At 38.5% G+C, this 13,751-nt stretch overlaps 1 non-coding gene across 1 annotated transcript; it reads right to left on the reverse strand.

Annotated features, from left to right (window-relative positions):
• Positions 1-679: 679 nt before the first annotated feature.
• On the reverse strand, positions 680-763 carry Trnal-uaa. Its single transcript has one exon. It is a non-coding gene; the product is annotated as a tRNA-Leu (tRNA).
• Between the last annotated feature and the right edge of the window lie 12,988 nt (positions 764-13,751).

A 13,751-nucleotide genomic window follows, 5' to 3' on the forward strand; every position in this document is an offset into this window, starting at 1 on the left:
GGAAACAACAGCGAAAAAAGAAGATGAAATTTATTTACGCAAACATTGCGGAGCTTATCTATGGCCATGGTTGGTTTAATGGCAGGGAAATGGTCGCGGCTTGATGATTTTTTTATTGATGTCCATGTCGAGGTCGCGTTTCGTTGATCTTTGTCAAGTTTGCCGGAGAGTGTTTTTGGGAATGTCAAATAAGATCTGAAACTGTGTATTGTCATAAAAAAGGTATAACTGTATCTATAAATAATGGGCAATGTATTTTAATAAGCTTATATGTAATATTTAAAATATACTGACTGCAGCAATTGCAACTTGCAATTGTATTTTATATGACCCTTTTTAATTAATTGCCAATCAATTAATTAATCAATGAAAGCTTTAAGTAACAATATAAAAAGGATACTCTTTGGTTACAACTATTTTTACACATTATAAGCATTACAAAAATTAATTTCGTCTTTTTAAATGAATCCAAATGGACTTTAAAACTTTTACACACTACTCTATTCTATGTACTAAAGTTACAAGAAAAAAATGTCTTTTTTACTATGTACTTTTTTTAAAGCATAAAGCTAAACTTTTAATAACTTTTAATAATAATCTAACAAAAATCTGCCTATAAAATAAGCAAGTTATTTCTTCACTTTAAAAAAACAAATAAAAAATATATTTAAATTTCTTTTGCCAGGTGTGGGGTTCGAACCCACGCTCTCTCACGAGAACCAGAGCTTAAATCTGGCGCCTTAGACCGCTCGGCCAACCTGGCTGTGCAAAAGTGCTCACTCAAAGTAACATTAGAACGAAATATAAATGAAAAAGGAGTCCCACAGGAGAGTATGTTATATATTACGTTTTATGGTCCTTGATTCAATAATAATATATAAAGTTTTTTTTTAATATTTTTAAAATTCATTTGCTAAATACACTGCCAACATAGCGAAAATTTTCGAAATGGGATATCTATTCGTCCACTGAGCAGCATAAATCCGAACTCGACAGCAGACAAAATCCAGAAATGGAAGTTGAATCAAATTACTGCCGCACCTAGATGAAACTTTGCCTGGCTTACTTTCCAACACTAATTGCTTTATACTTCAATGAACTTTATATCGTACAAATGTGTACCTCCCACAGCTCCCGATTCCCTGCAAGTGCTGCAGTTTTATCTAAGGGCTGCGTCAACTTTTTGACCAGGAACTTCAACAACTTGGCAGTAACTCATCAACAGCAGCTGGAGAGGCAACCGCAGGAGCAGCAGGAGCTGCACCACCGAAACCAACCACACATGTCTGTTGTTGCCAGTTGGTGGCAAGTGGCAAGTGGCAGACGCAACTGGTGGCCTTTGCGTGCCTATTTGCACTTGCCAAGTGCCAAGTGGGCAAGTTTACATTAAATACAATAAATACCTGCCACAATTTATGCAACGCCAATGGGCTGGCACGTTGCGCTGCGATAATGCGGCCGGCAAAGGTGATATACATATTTTATGGCCTCCGGAAGCAATTCAAACTGTATACAAGATTTAGTTCAATCTATCTTAGATCGGAGTAGTTAGGTATTCTGGTAGTAGTTTAACAGATCCCGTTTAAAGATTCGAAGATATTACTTGCTCGACTTAACACCATATTAATTTATAAAATAATGTTTGCTTTGGTCTATTTTAATCAAAATATTTTTTATATTTTAAATTCAACTAGTTCTTAACAAAGTTACATTTCCTTTTTAAATTTAATATCTTTAGTAATTTATGTTTCAGGTTAGGCTTAAAAAATGACTCGCATCCTTAAAATACATACCTAATGGCTCAATTGGTGATCTTTACTGATTATGAAATACAATAAACTAACAAATGACATTTTTAATGGCCAGTTTATTTTTTAAGTACAATATGATTTTAACCTATTATCCCCATTTCCGATTTAATCTTTTAAAAGTATATACAGTAGTAATAAGAATTTAAAACAAACTTTACAAAACAAATTTTTTTTGGGAGTACAGTCCTAGCTATATTTGTTTTTTAGTCAATTAAAAAACTGTATTTACTAAATAATAATAATAATAATAAAAATAATAATAGTTTTTAATCAAATCATATTTAAGTTAAAAATATATTAAATGGTCATGGATCAGGAAACAGATTCATTCCTTTGATGAAATCAGCTTTTGGCAGAAAAAAGCAAAGCCCGAAATTGAAAATAAATTTCATATACATGCATAAATACAGCGCATGCAATATTCATAGAGTCCTTAACAACTTTACGCTTTGGCAAAGGATTCAACTCACATATCATAAACATGTTTCACACGTTCCCTCGGCCAAATTCCCGCCCAAACGCCTGCCTGTTAACCATTTACGTTGCCATTTGGGGAGGCCACAAGCCCACTTTCCCCTCTTTCCCCATCTTCCGTCATCGTTGACTGTTTATCGATGATGTGCAAATTAAATTTTCCAGTGCAGAGGCGGCTTTTGAAATTGCAGGGCGTGGCTGTCTGTCCAGACGGACGGGATATTGATGGATACGATGCGCACGTGTCATAGACCGCAATCGAAAATATTTTTACACTTCAAAATTATGGGGACTGGCAGTGGACAAACAAACAAATAAATAAATAGAGCTAACGGAAAATTGTGGCAGCCACAGAAGGTTGTGGCCAGGGGTCGGTGGTCGGTGGTCAGGGGTCAGGGGAAATGAGGCACCATGAGTTGGTAAATTTACTGAAAGTTGTCTAAATTTATAAAGCTGAAAAATGGTGAACTGGTCATGGTGTACCTTTATGAAAGCCAAGAATAGTAAAAGCCAAAGCCAAACGAAGCAAACAACTTAACCAAATATAAAACTAAAATGCAACTAATTTGTGAGGGAACATGTGGGGCGGTTTATGCCAGAAAGAGCTGTGTAAGTGTTTGTTAAATGTTGCTAAAGTTTTTGTTGTCGAGCTCTTGTAGTTCCTTCTGCTGCTCACTTTGACATACACTGACCATAAAGGAGTTACTTATAGCAACATGGCTTTTAAATAATAACTGGGGGAACTAAATGTATCTCTATCAAAAACCAGCATTTTTCTTTCATTACTCTACGGTAAATGCTACGGTAAAATCTTTTTTGGCATAAGAACGATCTGTTGAAATGGGTATGCATAACAAATACCTTATCCATTTTAATAGTTTCATTCGCATCTAATATTTCTTTGAATTCATATAATTGCATTTATTATTTTGCTGCAATTAGTTTCCGGTAAATCAGAAAGAATTAAATTAGTTCCTGATAAGCAAGAAAATTAAAATGCTTTTGTTTTCGTAATTGAATGATTCATTTCGAAATTGAGTCGGAGCCGTTTGCCTTCTTTTTAAAGAAGTTTTTTCGCTTTGAAATTTTTTAGTAATTATAATAATATAGTTGAAAAAGTTGTTAACTTGCAAAACCTGTTGAATGAATTTTATGCTTAAAATTAACTTGACTTAGCGCTGGCCACAATGAATATAAAGTATAGTGTTACTTAATATAATAATAATATAATAGTGTTACTTATAGTGTTACTTAAAGATTTTGTATTACTTTCTTATTTTGTTTCATTGACTTACTACTCAATTGTTGCATTAGCTGCAAGGGTATATAAACTTCCTGTTGATATCGCTGGCAGAGTCGTGAGAAGTGGATACCCAGCATACCCCGATCGCCTGCCATTATGTTGTTGACTTGGTTCTCTTCAGTTTTTCCATGCGTAACTTTTGTTTGCCTAAGCCACGCTTAAGCATTTCCCAGTGCGTGTGGCAAGGCAGAATTAGCATCGGTTGCTGGGTTGCAGGGCTACTCAGCTACTGGGTTACAGTGTGTGTGCGTGTGTTTGTCGACTGGTTTGTTGGTGCGTTTGTTTGTGGCTGGCTTAATCCTTTCATTTTCATAACTCGTCATAGAATGTAAACAAGATTAAGTTAGTTTTCTGTGCTGCTCAAGTGGCTTTGGTCGCCCCAAGTGCGAGGGTTTGTGTGTGTATGTGGGAAGGACATAAGGATATGCAATATGCCGGGAAGGGGCAGGGCGGAGCGGGGCAACTGCGGCTGTCGTTCTGCCCACAACAACAAGTCCACCAAGTGACTGTTGCAATTGCTTTCGTCCTTGTTGTTTCTGTTGTTGCTGTTGTTGCCATTCTCTACTAAGCTCGGTAAAAGTTTTCGTATTAAAAAGTTGGACGTAAGGATTTCACAAAAGCTTCCGCCGCATTATATTGAGAGCTGATTTTGAGGATGCCCTTTCCCACTGCTCAACCGCTGGCCAAAAACCCCGTCTCAACCATCGCCATCGCCATCGCCATGGCCAACGCCTTCGTCTTAGCCTTGGCTTTCCCGTTTGATTGCCCAAAGTGACATTGCACTTGTAGTTGTTGCCCGCATAGTTGGCAGCACTAATAGTAATTAAAGTTATAGCAAACATAAATTTATATGCAGATTGGAGTTTTGGAGGCGGTATGCCAAACCCAGCCATCAATAAGCAAATGAAGTTGCCAAGCGAACAAGGAAAAGGCTTTGCTCTTGGCCCATCTAATTAGTTCATGGTAGTTTAGTAGGTCAAATTAATAACACTGCATGCACTTGGATGTTTAATTTGTTTACAAAAATAATTAACTTATTTAAATATGCTCTTTGCTCCTAAGTAGCATATACATATATCCACTGACTATGGTTTTAGTAACTTTTCCTTAAATCTAATTATTAATAATTCAGAATAATGTGTTGCTCTTAATATGACAAACAGAACAAATATTCCATAATAACAAACTATAATTATTTCTTTGCTTTCCCAAAAATCTAATTATAAATTATAAGGAATATTGTGTTGTTCTCAATATGTCAAATACTATAAACAGCCCATGCTAGCGAATCAAATTATTTGACAATAAGATCAATTACAATAATTCAAATGGATATGCCTGGTATACTCAACTGGTTATTTCATCAAACTCTACCCATATCCGTAAGCTGAACTCATTCGGTTAACACCTCTGCCCAACTCACTCGAAGTCAAAATTGTAATTAAACTTATTAGAATTTCATTTTAAGCACTTGCGAGAGCCCAATTTGTTGGAGTAAATCAATAAATTAAACATTCGGTAGGCTGAGAAATCTTTGTAACAGCTCTTGCATAATTGCGTAGGCGTAATGTTTGTTTAGTTCAATTTGCAAAATATGTACACTTGCATGTTTAAATAGGGATATTTAATGCAAATCTTTGGCATAAGTGAACAGAGCCAACTGTGCAAAACCTAGCACACAGACCGCATCAAATAATCAAGTTTTGTTTTGCCGCTCGATTGCGATTTACCGCAGGGACCAGCTCGGCAAACCTCATACCTTATCCCCATACTCCTTCTCGTTCAGAGTCCCCAATACCAATACCAATTGCAATCGCAATCACAATCCCATCGTGAGGAGCGTTCTCAAGCTCATCATCTGCGTAAGTCGGGGCTGCCACGCCCACTTACAGCAATTTGTGCACATCGGCATACATATGTGAATTTCCTGTAATAGATCTTGCGGCAAACATAAACTGCATGTTAAATGCTTTCGCCTCGAGGACGACTAAGCCTTTACTGAAGAGGAGTGCGGCGATGGTGGCGGTGGTAACTTCCTCCTGATGAGCTCAATGGTTTAATGCATTTGAATATATGCAAAAGGGGTGGGTGGCTGGGTGGTGCGTGGGCGGAGTGCGTGGGCGGAGTGCGTGCGTCATGCTCAAATGATAAATTGCTTTAGCTGGGGAGCCCAAGAGCCAAAGGATGAGGTGTGGAGATGTGGAGATGCGGGAACGGCAGTTGTGATAGCCGGGGATAACACACAATGCACAGTTGATGCCACACAATTTACACATATTAAGTAATGCTCCCGGTAACTAGTCTATCAGTGCGTATATCAACTGGAGAGATGCCCCTAAAGTGGGCGGCGTGTGTGTTCCCATTGATGGTGCACATGGACAAATTGCAACAAGATAGCCGAAGTATCTTTGGCAAGGCAAAAGATGTCTTGGCCATCTTCAGCGTCCCAAAATCACTGGTCACTGGCGTGCGGCAAATTTGTAAGCACAGCCGTTAGCTGGAAGGCATTTCAAGTGTTTTTGATTAAACATTGTAGCACACATATACGATTATGATTTCTTGTCCAATGGCTAAGAGAATAGTTGTATTGGGTTCAGCATATTGGGTAATTAGTTGCACTTGAGCTGCAGAATTTCGCAGTTTGTTAAATGCCACCTAGTAAAGCTACTTAATTGGAAGGGAACCCTCGCCTAAAATGTATTAAAATTAACTTAATTACCTTTATATGGTTGCGCTAATAAACAGACAAATAATAATTTATTTCCTATTATCGATTAATGAAGATGTATTAGATAAATGCTTTTAAATAAACCGAAATAAGAAAAAACAGTTTTATGTTTAAAATCTTTACTTCAACTACGTTTTTTACTTTAGCTCTTTAAATTTAAGATGTAACCCTAACTATAAAAAAAATTCTTTAAAATAAATAAAGATAACAAAATGAATTTTTGTTTTTAAATCCTTATATGTAGTACTTTTTTTACATAGCTTTTCTATAGCTTAAAATCGAATCTTCCACAATAGCTTATTCAGTTGATTAAATCTTTAAAAGAAAAATCAATTAAATAGCTGACAAAATAAATTGAATGTCATTTTATCAAGCCATGTATTTTTCTTCTTGGCCACCTTTAATTTCTGTTTTCATTTCACATGTGCATCGAGTGCACCTTATGCACTTTTATTTGCTACCCATAAATTGTGGCATTCTTTGTGGGGCAGCCGGAAATGTATTTTTGATTTAAAATGCGTAAAGCACTGGCCACGTTGCGTATACGCAATGTCTGTGAGTCGAGCAAGTGCCCGGAGTGTGTGCGTCCCACTTTGTCTCATCCTTTTCTATATATATTCAACAATATCCCACAAGTGGGAGTTGAACCGAATGGGGTTTCTTCTGCATACATACTCCTCCTCGTTCCTGGGGCGATTCATGTCAAGTGGAAAATTAAGATTGATTACGGGAGATAAGCCGTTGAATTTACAACGAATTTAATTGATTGCATGTTCCACCCGCCTGCATTCTCCGAAGTGTATGTTTGGTGTGTGTTTGGTGTGTGTTTGGTGTGTGTTTGGTGTGTATGTGTAAGACACGTCAGCCTTCAAGTGCAAGCTGTCAATTGCTTAGAAGCTATGTATGTATCGCTCTTCCCATCGAGCAATGCAATTTAATTGCATGGCCAGTCAAAATCGAAAACGGGGCTGGTTTCTTCTTTTGCCAAAAGGTCTTTCACCCTTTCAACCAGCCAGTTGACACAGCGGCAATAGTTATTTGGCAAAAAACTACACTTTACAACTCACAACTCACAAAAGAGAAGCTGCGGTAATAAGCCGAAGATGATGATGGTGTGCCAGCCAAGCATCGTTGCCATTTTCCAAACTTGAAGCTGCCAACTTTGGCTGCGGCGGAAAAAGCAACAGCAGTACTAGCCAAAGAAGTAGCATCGGCAATGCGCAGCTACAAAATTTGTGGTTCCAACTGCGGTTTTGTACTTTGAAAGCAGCACAAGTTACTCCAAAATGTTGTTAATTTCGTAAAGGCTATCAAACTACTGTAGTCCTGATTAAGGAAAAAGAAAATACTTCTTAAAATACTTCTTAAAATTAATATTAACAGTGTGTCCCTTTTTTTTGTATCATTTTTGGTAATTTTAAAGTTTGTTGTTGATTAGTATAGCTTTTGGTTTTAATTTTTGCAAAAATCTCTGAAAAAATGCTGGCGACGATGAATGCTTCTAATTCTTTCCAAAAATAATGATCACATAGCCACAAGAGCCATAAGGCTGATTGGGCAAGAATTCGAATAGCATACTCAATGGGGCCCTTTGTATTCCACTCCTAATTATCTCATCTGCACCCTAATAGGGTATCCATTAGGTTCGATCTATTGCAATCCCACTTCTATGGCACTGTGTTCGCCAAATTCCCCCCTTTTTCACCCCACAGCTGGATGTCGTTGCTTTTGTGTGGTTTGCTGCTTGTTATGCCATTTTATACTTGGCGTGTTGGAGCAAATGTTTATGTTTGTTTACTTATGCATGCGTGCGAGTGTCAACCTCGCCCTCATACACTTGCGATATCTGCACTTGTATCTATGCGACGAGCGAGTGTTTGTGGCTCATTTCAATAACAAAACCAGCTCAACTCACTTGTTACCACAACTGACGCACCAAACTGAAAATATTATGCAGAAGACAAAACAGGGCGGAAACTGAGAATTGCGACCACAATTGTTCGCTCCAGGGCCCCGAATTCCCAAGATACTTGCCGCATTCCCACCCAGTTCACTCAAGTGCACAATGACAGCTAATCAGGGCTGTGATAGGCCTCCCATCGCACATTGACAGCTTAATGCAAATATTGTGCGAGCATCTCGAATCAATTGGTATTAAAATTCACACACAGTAGAGAGCTTAAGGTTTGGCAATTATGTTTGACCAGGCCGAAAAGTGCGGAAGAGAGGCAAAAGGGGGCAAAAGGGGACAAACGTTTGCCAGACTTTCAGTCTTATCTCGGCCAAGCAAAAGTTTGCCCCTGGAAAGCACTTTGTACCTGCATTTGTCACACAATTTATGATGTCCGCTGTGTGCGCTCTCCACGGGGCGGCACCAAGGAGAAAGGACACCCAGCTCAAGTTGTAAGGCAGGACGATGCTAAATGGTACTGGGGCGACAAACGATGCCGCTGCAAATTTCGTCCGTTTGCTGTTCACTGGACTTTGTCTAATAAAATCTAAAGTGTTTAATCCTTTGCAGTCGGCTGGCGTTGTTAGATTTTCAGAATGGCCGCATTCTGAATTTAGCTGCTATTTTTGCAGCCCCCTTTTTACAGTCAAACTTTAGCTTCTTGGGCTGTTCATTCCAGTCGCCATTGCACATGCATTCGAATGTCCTTTGGAGCCTGCCCATTTGGGCATTCCAACTATGATACTTGTGACTACGCAATATGATGGTCCAGGTAAGAAATGATTTTAATTTATTATTTCATAAAATTTAATTATTCTATAGCTTGAATTAAAACTGTTTATGAACCTTCTGTTTAAACATTGTGATTAAAAGAAAGTCTACGAAAACAGTATTTTTAAACTGACTCTTAAACATTTTTCGTTTGAAGCATAATTTGATATTTTGATCAGAAAAGAAACTTTGTAGACAGTAATAAAGCTAGCAAAATTTCTCCTAAAACAATAATAGTCCATATACAAATTTTGTTGGTTTAAAATTTTCTAGGAAAGTTTTTTGTTTTGGCAACCAGTATCGTAGCGTGAAGGAAAAATTCCTATACAAATTTTGCAAGCTATAATTTTTATCTGAAATTTTTCGATTGAAATTTCGTAAGGTTTTTGATTAAAGCGTGAATCTGGTATATTCCTTAACAATGTTGTTACATTTTTGCATCGCATAAGTCATAGTTGAAACTAAAAAAGAGTTACGTTTAAGGCTTAACCTTAATTAAAAATATTTATATTTCCAAATCACAGTTTTCTCAACAGTTTGCTGTTATATATTTCTTAATTTGAGCAAGTTTTTAGATTTCAGGCGGCATACCACTAATATATCTCCTTAATTACATATTCATCGCAGTGCAAGTGGTGTCTTTATAAGCTTATCATTAAAGAGAACCCTCGAGTTTCGTTGTCAGTTTATAGTTCTTGACGCAAGTGGCTTCAGATCGAAAATCTCTTTGGCTCAAGTACTCTTCAGCCAGTCTGCTGATAACCCGGCAATTGCTTCGCCTACGCCCATCTCGGCATCTCGCTGTAATTCAAGTTCAGTCAGCGCCAGGACCTCAAGAGCATTCGGTCGTCTTTCTTCACTGGCCTCTGCGCCATTTCTCCATTTCTCCATTTCGCCATTTCTCCATATCTGACTCCTTTGTGCCATCGTCTAAAAATTCATTTTGCCAATGCACAAAGCATTGCAAGCAGAGAAGAGCTATAGCTGGCAGTTTCAGTTGGGTGGGGGAGTCAGGAGTTTGAAAACGGCAGGATTCCTAACCCACTCGATCAAATTACTTATTGTAGCTGCGCCGCAGGATGCAAAAGTGCCATTAATACAAATAAAGTGACACGAATACAGGGAGCCGAGAATAGTGAGTCCACGCGAATAGCCTTTGGCCAGGTGCTTTTTTTCTTTTTTCCACTACTGCCGCCCACGAATCCCATAACTTTGGGGCCCAGCAATGCTGCAGATTTGGCCAAGTGGAAGACTAATCTCTGAATCCTAGCTGGCGGGGCTGGAGGTAAGAGGTGTGAGTGATGGTTGCCTGGGAAAAACTTTGAACAATGGGGCTGGGAAAAGCTTTTTCATAGTTTCTCCCAGAAGCTACAGCTCCCTGGCTGGTGGGCTTGTCAACTGTGAGCCAGAACAACGAAAGGCATTTTGCTAGCCAGCGGGTGTCCTTGTAGCGCCCTCGTTTTCATACCTCAGTTTCAGCAGCGAGGCGTGAAAACAGCAGGCCAGAAAAAGAAGCAGTTCAAGTTGAATTAGTTGAGAGTCTTTCTCGCTTTCTCCCTTTTCTCAGCGTGTTGATAGATTTTTCTGGCTTTTCCGAACGATTTGCATTTTTAGCGTTTAAAGGACACCCTTGGACAGACAAATAGCCGTAGCACATAGCCAAGGTCAATCAGGGGCGTGTGAACTTTGGGCTGAGCTCAGCCAAACTGTTCATCTGTCCTTGGGCCTGCGATTTCGAGATGAGTTTACTTGGCTCTCCATAAAGTGTCTGAAGAGGGTAGATTAGCTTAATGTCTGACTGGATGGGGGCTAATATGCTGAGGCCAGCCAAGTTGAAGTTGGAGCAGATTCAAGGGATACAATTTCTTTAAAAGGGTTTTAAAAATGTAGTAGATAAGCAAGCCAGTAAAATACCCAATTGACTCATATATTAAGCAAACTAATTTTTGTGAAAAGTGGAAACTTGTTAAACTGAAATTTATAAAATTTATCAAAAAGCTGTTTCACACTTTGTTTAAGTTTTGTTTAACACACTTATTTATATTTAAATATGCTAAATGCATTGTAAAGAAAGGAGTTGTAAAAGTTTGTTAATGTTGTAATAAAAGCTGTCAAGTATTGCAGAGCTATCACAATTTCACAGAGGCTTAAGCTAATAGGAATTAAAAGGAATTTTATCCACTTTCTTATCCAAATGGAATTTTTAAGCAATTAAATTCACTTTCTTACACATAAAACATTTCAAAGGGAATGTTACATAATTATTTTCTGCTCCTTTCCTTTCTCACATTATGTTAGTGATTTCGCAAGAAGTGTGCTTATATGTAGGCTACATATCACATTCTTTTTCTCATTTCCCCTACTTCAACTGTTACTAAGCTGATTGCCGTCGAAATCATAATCGCAACAGCAATCGTAATTCGCCATCCCATCGCCATATCCTGATTGCCCCATCTGCACATGTCACCCCACAGGCTCAGCAGAGACTCCTCTGCCCTTTGCCCCCTGACCCCTGACCTCAGGTCCCAATCCGCAGTTCAGTCCCACCGTGACCCCCGCAACGATGTCCCCAATCCAATAAATTTACAATATGCTGGCATTTAAGTTTGTTTTGTACTCTAACCACGAGCTGGAGAAGCGGTAGCTACTGCTTTTGGATGGTTTTTGCTTTAAATTTTGAAGGGAAATGACCTGGAAACTAATGGGGAGTTGTGAAAGGAGATAAATTAAATAATTATATACCATCGAAAACGTTTGTCTTTCTACATTAATATTTTGTATATATTAAATGATCCGTTTTATTTAATTTGTGAAAGTGTTTCAAAGCTATAATAATATCATGAAAGAATTCGATAAAAAAGAAAAATATGATATAATTTATGTATGTGTCTTTTGACAAAAAGTGATGTCCATGATAAAAATGTCGGGGCCTCACATTCCATAAAAATGTAACGTTTTTTAATTATTTTTTATGAAGCAACAAGCTGCTTATATATAGTAAACATATTTACTGTAAATTTCAGCCTGCTTAATGAATAATAAGATATTTAATAAGCCTTAAAAAACTTTGCGTCTATAATTTTCTCCTTAAACTCTTTTATCCTAAAAATTATGATTTTGAATCTTTTTTTGTTGAAACATGATGCATACAACCTATGGAAAATGCATGGGCAACATTATAACAACATGACAAATTAAGTGAGCATTTTTTCCACTTACTAACGAATATGGAGAGCTGTAAATTAATCCCCTGATCCATTTATTATGCCGGACTTCTGGTAAGGGTATCGGGCGTTCGTTGGGGTCATTAATGTTTCTCGATTTTCATGTTGTTGCTTTCGCTCCACTGCTGCTGTCGATATTTTACAGCCCGTGGCGCAGAAATTTATGTTTGCGCCTTTGCGCCAAGTCAATGAATTGCAACAAATTTCGCTTGACTCCCCTTAACTACCATCGCAATACCCCCGCCCCCTTCCCCTCACAGGGTCGCCCCTGATCCACCTTGCGGCTTGTTAGGCGGCATTTATTTATTTATTTATCGCGCGTTGCCTTGACAGTGTAATAAAGACACAAATGTGGGGTTTGTCGGTGGGGTCAGGTGTCGCCAGTTTGTTCTCCTTGTGGTTAAAATTTTTAACTCCATGGGCGAAGGAGGGCTCGAAAAGCGCTGCCTCATTCGGATTTATGTTGTGTTACGGATTTTTGTGGCCTATAAATCGTAATTACTTTAACGCGGCTAAATGAGTTTTGGCCAGAAGGCATTAGGCTTTGGTCTTGCCATTATTGTAGCTACTTCTTCGCTGTTTCTCTCTTTTTGTTGTAATGGCCGTAATTAAAATTGGTTGCCTTCATAATGTGATCGGCTTGGTTGCGCCGCAATAAGAGTCCGCAGTTGTATTTTAATAAAATCCCATATATCAAGAAGAAAAACCGTCGAACGTCTTGCAATTTATAGCCACAACAGCAGCTGTTAGTTAGCAAATGGCTAGTAGTGGGTGGTGATGGGGTTTGGTTGGAGAACGGAACCGGTTTAAGCCAGGTGAGTGAGTTGGAAAAACTTTTGCTCCACTGCTCTTTGCCAAACTGCCATCCACTCCCCTTTGATCCAGTTGCTACTAAACAAATTCACACGACACGAAACATTGCACACGGCCAGGGGGTCAAAAGGGGGGAGGGGGTGTCTCCGATTTAGGGGGTGGCTTTGAGCAGGGGTAACACTTCAAACCACTCAACTCGTCATAGACTAAATACTTGTGAACCCATTCGGCGGTGGGGATGAGTGCGGAGAGTGCTCGGTCAGGAGGTGGCGCCCATGGCAAATAACATTTTGCAAAATCGGCCGCAATTGCCAAACTAGCCAAATTAGAGAATATGCAAATGCAAGCAACATTCACACGATGTGACTGGATGATGGTAGTTTGCCAGACCGACGGCGAAGAGGACAGAATTCGAGATGGAAGGGCCAGTGATGACCAGTGTGACTTTAACTGTGATAGAGTCACTGTTTGAATGGATTAAGCAGTAGTTTAAATGCATTTTCAAATGGTATCATCAGCAATATTGCAATTTTAAACTTAAAAACAGACCCAATTACCATTGAACGTTATAACCTAATGATTTTCATTTAATTTCACTTTTAATAAATATTTATTTTGATTTTTTTGTTCTAAAACAGAGAAACACGTTTGTGTTGTTTGAACTGGTTTTAAAACT

The sequence above is a fragment of the Drosophila elegans genome, unplaced genomic scaffold, assembly GCF_018152505.1.
Source record: "Drosophila elegans isolate 14027-0461.03 unplaced genomic scaffold, ASM1815250v1 contig_814, whole genome shotgun sequence".
NCBI lineage: Eukaryota > Metazoa > Arthropoda > Insecta > Diptera > Drosophilidae > Drosophila > Drosophila elegans.